Source organism: Mercenaria mercenaria, chromosome 15 (genome assembly GCF_021730395.1).
Source record: "Mercenaria mercenaria strain notata chromosome 15, MADL_Memer_1, whole genome shotgun sequence".
In the NCBI taxonomy this organism is placed as follows: Eukaryota; Metazoa; Mollusca; class Bivalvia; order Venerida; family Veneridae; genus Mercenaria; species Mercenaria mercenaria.
In genome coordinates this window covers 48,324,891-48,331,607 of record NC_069375.1, presented here as the reverse complement: position 1 = coordinate 48,331,607, position 6,717 = coordinate 48,324,891, and positions in this window count along the sequence as shown.

Below are 6,717 nucleotides of genomic sequence, written 5' to 3'. Positions count from 1 at the left end.
ATGTCTTTCACTTTAAATGCGTTCGTAATACTGGTCGTTGACAAGTTTCTTTTCTTTTCTTCACAATGTTAAAACGAATAACAATAATAATAAAATTGATAAAGGAACTGTCAGATCAATTAACCAGTACTCTATACTCTTTTTAGCTGTTGTTGTTATTTTTGTAACATCAGTCTCCATCTTTCAGCAATCAAAACACACAAATTAAACTTATTATTCTAAATAGTACGCTTTCTGATAGTTCCAAATTTTTGTTTTAATAAGTAAATTAAAACAAACAAGTAGTACATACGTTGGTATCTCAAGTATTATGGCTGTTTCTTTTTTGTCATGAATTTTCAGCACGTTAACACTTACTACAGTAATCATATGTACTTCACCTCTTCTTTTTTGCTTCTTTGTTTCGTTTATCACTTGCCCAGTTAAACACGCTTAGTAATTAAACAGTCACGTAAGCCATTACAATCGAATGTATTCAGGAATTAGCGTTCTTCGGTAATAATTCTAATTGTTCTCATTTTGTTTTCTCTCCACATAATGTCAACGCTGTACATTTTATTTTTGTTTTCGTTAACGTTTTTTTCAGGTCCTAAGCCTCTCAAGTCTCCTCTGCCTTGTGTGTCGCCCGTTGTTAGTTATTACCGTTACATGCATTGCCCTTAAGCCGTACTCTGTTTCGTTATAAACATCTATCTATTACCTAATAGGTGAATGACCTAGCTTCGTACAGATCGGCTAAAGGGCTATTTCATATGAGATTAAAATCGTATGTCTTTATTATGCGGCCAATTCACTTTTTCATTTACACAATTTTAGGTTTCTTACTGCGTACACAATCGTACATAAAGAAAGTTGTACCAAAATCGAATATCTTTATATACAACTATTACTTTTCGTTTATAATTGAACTACTTACCTGTCATAGTCGCCATCTCTGGTTTTACCATTCGCCAGCCTTTCCAGAAAATTAGATATACCATTCAAGCGATCCTCCTAGCGAAATTATATCGGTTTTGGCCTATAACACATTTATATTTCAGTTTTTGCTTGTAATTTCTGGAGTAAATAAATTCGACAATCTCTATTTTTCATCAAAATACTAGAAGCATACGAAATAAACTGGATTACATAAAAACACATTTTTCTGATTATGACATCTTATGTTTTACAGAAAGCAAACTATCAATCGATATACAAGATAATACAGTTATGCTCGATGGATTTGACAAATTTTACAGAAAGACAATTCTGCCCATTCAGGTGGTCTACTTACATATGTCTCGCCGCATTTAATATTCAGACGTGTCAAAGAACTAGAATATTTACTTCCGGAGTCTTTGTGGGTTGAATTCAGAAATAAAAACGAAACATATCTATTATTTAATATTTATCGCCCACCTAATACCCCTGAAGAATTTTTGAATAGATTTAACATTTGCATTGAACAAGCGACAGCATTATGCCATAAAATAATAACAGTAGGTGACATTAATGAAGACCAGTCAAACATGAATAATAACAAATATATAGATGTTTTAACTTTAAATAATATGGAAAATATCATTACTGAGCCTACCAGAATTAGTACATACTCAAGAACGTTACTGGACCCGACTGGACTTACAAGAAACATATCATATCTTCACTCCGGTACTATCAAAACCGACAACCATATTAGTGATCATTATGGCACCTACGTATATCTTAAAGCGAGTGGCGATACCAACGCATCTTACAAAAGACGTGTCTGGAATTATAATAATGCTAATTACGAGTCGTTAAACGAATCCATACGTAACATTGACTGGTCTTTCCCACGCAGTGAAGATATAAATTCGGCTACTTTGAAATTTACCCAAACGTTTCTAGACTTAGTTAAATCGAACGTCCCTTATAAATATGTAACCGTTCGCCCACAAGACCGACCCTGGTATAATTCTGAAATACGTAAAACATCTAGAAAACGTGACCGTTAAAAGCAAATAGCGGCAAACTCTGGTAAATCATCTGATTGGATACATTTCAAACAAATACGTAACAAAGTTAACAATAAAAAACATGCAAAAGAAATGTTCTTTAACAACATTGAATTTACGCTAAATGACATTAATTCTTATGATCGTCGCCAATATTGGAAAATCGATAAAATGCTCGTCAAAGAAAATTCATCAAAATGCGATTTTATCCCTCCTTTATTAAATGAAAATGGCACGTATTCTTTTACTGATATTGACAAAGCTAATACTTTAAACGATTACTTTTCGTCAGTTTCAAATGTTGATGACTCGCAAACAAGTTTACCAACATTTTTCTAGAAAGAGTGACAAACAACTACAAAATATCACAAAAACTGAACAAGATACTATTGATGTCCTATCTAACCTTAACATAAATAAAGCAAACGGGCCGGATGAAATAAGTCATCGCATGTTAAAGAAACACGCGAAACAGTGTGTGTACCATTAACTATTATTTTCAATAGGTCAATTCAAGAAAACATATGTCCGGATTTGTGGAAAGGTGCAATGTAATGCCTCTTTTTGAAAAGGGTGATAAAAATATTGCATCATATCTCTATTATATCTTTTATAAGTTGCGTGAGAAAAGTCATGGAACGAGTAGTGTTCAAATATATATACAACTATTTACATGCAAATGTTCTTATATATGATTAACAGACAGGTTTTCTTCCAGGGGCATTCGACGGTCTATCAGTTAATTGATATATATAATCAAATTTGTTCGGCTTTTGATGGACGAATATCTACTTGTAATATATTCTGCGACATAAATAAAGCTTTTGATAGCGTATGGCATTCAGGGCTCACTTTCAAACTTAGACAATGTGGTATAAACGAAAACATGATAAAATGGATCACCAGTTATCTGAACAATCGGAGCCAAAACGTCTTTATTGGATCTTAATATTCTTGAGAAACACAAGTAAATGCAGGAGTGCCTCCTCAGAAATCAGTCTTAGGGCCTTTGTTTTGTATTTACGTAAACAACATTACCGAGTCTCTTTTAAGTATATCTCGGCTGTATGCTGACGACAGTTCACTCGCCGTTAGTTCTGACAATGTTGAATATATCGAAACAATACTAAACCATGATTTACATATGATATCAAATTGGGCTCAAAAAATGGCTAGTAAATTTTAATCTCTCTGAAACAGAAGTAATGTCTTTTACTCTTGCAAAAAAAGATACTGCTAAACTCTCCTTACTTTTTGACAATGATCAGCTCAGCAATGTTCAAACACACAAGCATCTTGAGTTACGTTCCGTGATGATGGCACTTGACACACACATATTTCAAATATAGCTTCTTCAGCAGCTAAAGTATTAGGGACAATGATATGTTTAAAATTTAAACTTAAAAGAGCAACTCTCAATCAAATCTACATCTCCTACGTAAGGCCAATTCTAGAGTATGATTCTATTATTTGGGATAATTGTACAGCATATGAAAAAGAATATGATGTCGCTAGAACAGTAACCGGTTTAACAAGATCTGTTTCCATAAAAATCCTGATGAATGAAATTGGCTGGGTTTCATTATCCGAAAGACGTAAATTACAAAAGCTAGTTCTTATTTTCAAATACAGAAATGGCGATTTACCGAGCTATTTAAATGAACTTTTACCTGATACGGTTATAAAAATGACACAAATTCGTACAACTTGAGAAATCATCTCGTTTACGCAACTGTTGCCCGTTGTCTTGAAATTTATTCCAGATCAGTACTACCATCATCTATTAAGCTTTGGAATGATTTAGATATAAAACTCGAAATTCAGAAACTAAAATAAAAGAAAGCTGTTACAACTATCTAACCCACCCGTTACCATACATATTTTCTTGTAGGTGACCGCTTCCTTTAAGTGCATCATGACCGAATACGAAACAAATGCAGTAGCTTAAATAATGACTTATTCAACAATCATCTACGCGATAATCCACAATCTACGTGTGGCAGTTTGTGTGAAGATGCTGGACATTTCTTCTTTCGCTGTCCGTTATACCAAAGACTCCAACACTAGACAATATCATCCTCTTAACAGTAAAAAATTGCTTTTGATATTGATTATTTAACCGATGAAGAAAGTTCTACTCTTTTCAAAGAAGCGATTTATTAAATTAACTAGACGCTTTGAAACGTTCAATAACTAAATGTTGTTTATGTACCTTACCATAATTGTAAGTACATAGTTGCTGATCCGTGACTATTTGATAAAAGACATTGTGTCTGAAATCATTAGTCCTCCACCTCTGATTCATGTGGGGAAGTTGGCAGTTACTTGCGGAGAACAGGTTTGTACTGGTACAGAATTCAGGAACACTGGTTAGGTTAACTGCCCGCCGTAACATGACTGAAATTCTGTTGAAAAAACGGCGTTAAACCCAAAACAAACAAACAAACAAGCAAACAAACAGTCAAAACAGTAAATTACGGGGGCACACGAGACACAAGAATGGAGGTGATCAGGTTTCAAAATCTTCATTATTTTTTTTATTTTCTTCAGCTATTTGTCATTCGTTATTGAACTAGACATCGTTCTCTGTATAACAATATATGTTTATACTAAATTCTAGATCCATCTGTTACCTTAATCTACTCATGGGGAAGGGCCGTCGCTAATGTTGGGAAAACTTGCGTCCCAACCCTTTTGCTTTTGATTTCAATGTATACATTACGTAACATAATTTTCTAATTCTCATTAATCTATGTTAAAATAACGCATGTGTTTATTTGTATTATAAACTTATAAACATATATCGTTTGCAATAAAATATGTTTAAACACAAAAGCTTCAATAATTTCAAATTGTGTCTCAGTGGATAAGCTAAGCATAAAATCTCGTTCATAACAGTATAAAAATAAATAAGCAATGAGTGGGGCGCAGTTGGTTCCCATCGGGACACCAATTACTTGTCTGTAAGTTTTATTGCCAAATTTGATAAATATGTTATCTAGTAGAAACCTTAGAGCTTCACAAACCTGATCACAACTTCAGGTTATATCTCTTAAATGAACTGTTAGAAAATAATGCTCTAGTTTTATTGCAAGCAAGTTAATTAACGTTTTCATTTGCAAATGTTCTCTCAATTAAAGCTTCTAGTTTGTCTTTAATAAGATTATGTGGTAAATTAGTATAAAGAGTAGAAAAGTCATAAGTACTTATATTCAAATATTTGAAGTGTTTGTTTTTTTAGCTTATTGATAACATTTCCAGAGGTCTTGATGAACCAAAACAGATAAACACACGAGTTCTCATATACCTTGGAGCAATACTTCTGTACGTGGTCTTTTATTGCAGTAAGACAAGTCCAAAGTAGAGAAATGTTGTGTTTTTTTGTAGTGCATAAGGTTGAATTTGCGACGAATCGAGCTTTATATGGAGTTTTGTGAAGAAGTTTAGGGATCCAATAAAGAGTAAGGAGCTTCATCTGACTGTTGTTAAGTGCGACATTAAAATTCATACACTGATTTACATGGCTTTTTGAAATAGTTTTCTCATCTTGTTGTGATAACTGGCAAGTTTTTATATGTTTCAGTTCGTTTTGTAATATTTCTGTCTAGTAAATACGTCATATAATATTAATAATATTAGAAGCTTTGTCTGCAGGAGTAAAAACAAAATTATGTGTACCTTGGATAAAGCTTTCTTGAAACTTCGAAGTGAAAACTTTGGTTTATGAGGTAATAAGTGCCTAACTTAGCCGAGGTCTTATGGTCAAACACATTTTGCTCATGTTTGGTGAAGATCGGATGAGAAATGTACAACTTAGAGAGCGGACAAGAGTAAAAAAACTGATTTTCGGTAATCCAAGGGCCAAAACTCCAAAATGCCTGGATCGATTTTGCTAGTTATCGAACTTGGCCGAGGTCCTATTGTCAAACACATTTTGTTCAAGTTTGGTGAAGACCTGTTGAGAAATGTTTGACTTATAGTGTGAACAAGATTTGTGACAGACACACTGACACACAGACTGGAGTAAATCAGTAGGTTTCCCACACCACTGTGTGGTAGGAGACATAATTCTGGTTGAACTACGTTTTCTTGACGATAACATGAAAACAAAATACCAGAGTCGAGTAATAGAGTAGAAATAATTATAAGGTGTAGAAAAAGCCAGAATAATACAAAACTAATGCTTAAAAGGAGCCAAAAAGAGAATTTATTTACTAGAACATTGTTAATTTCATTGTGTCTCCCATTTTTTAAACCGGAACAAATTCATAACTTGATGACGTTACTAAATAGACTCGTATATGACGTTATAGTCTATCAAGTTCGATACAGAAATTAAAGTATGCATATATACTCTAGGGCACCGCCTTGTAAGGTTAATGAAAATTAAGTCATATGAAAAATGTATACAATCACTTAGTAATTTAAATATTACTTAGTAGTAATAGTCCTTATATCCAATTTTATTAATAGAATCTATTTCAACTAGAACAATTGTGAAATTGATCCAACAGGAAACACGATAAACCCGCAGACGGTTCAGAAAAGTACAGCCTAAATCTCAACCCCTACAAATACAAGAAGAAATATGAGGCAGGACTTTCTGAATAAAGAAATCCAATATCCGGTCAATGCATGATTTTCAACATGGCTACGATAAAATTGGTAGATAGGAGAAGCAAAGCGCCCAAATATAACTACCTTCGATTTCTAGTAAGCGTAGAAAGTAAAAAAAACAGGA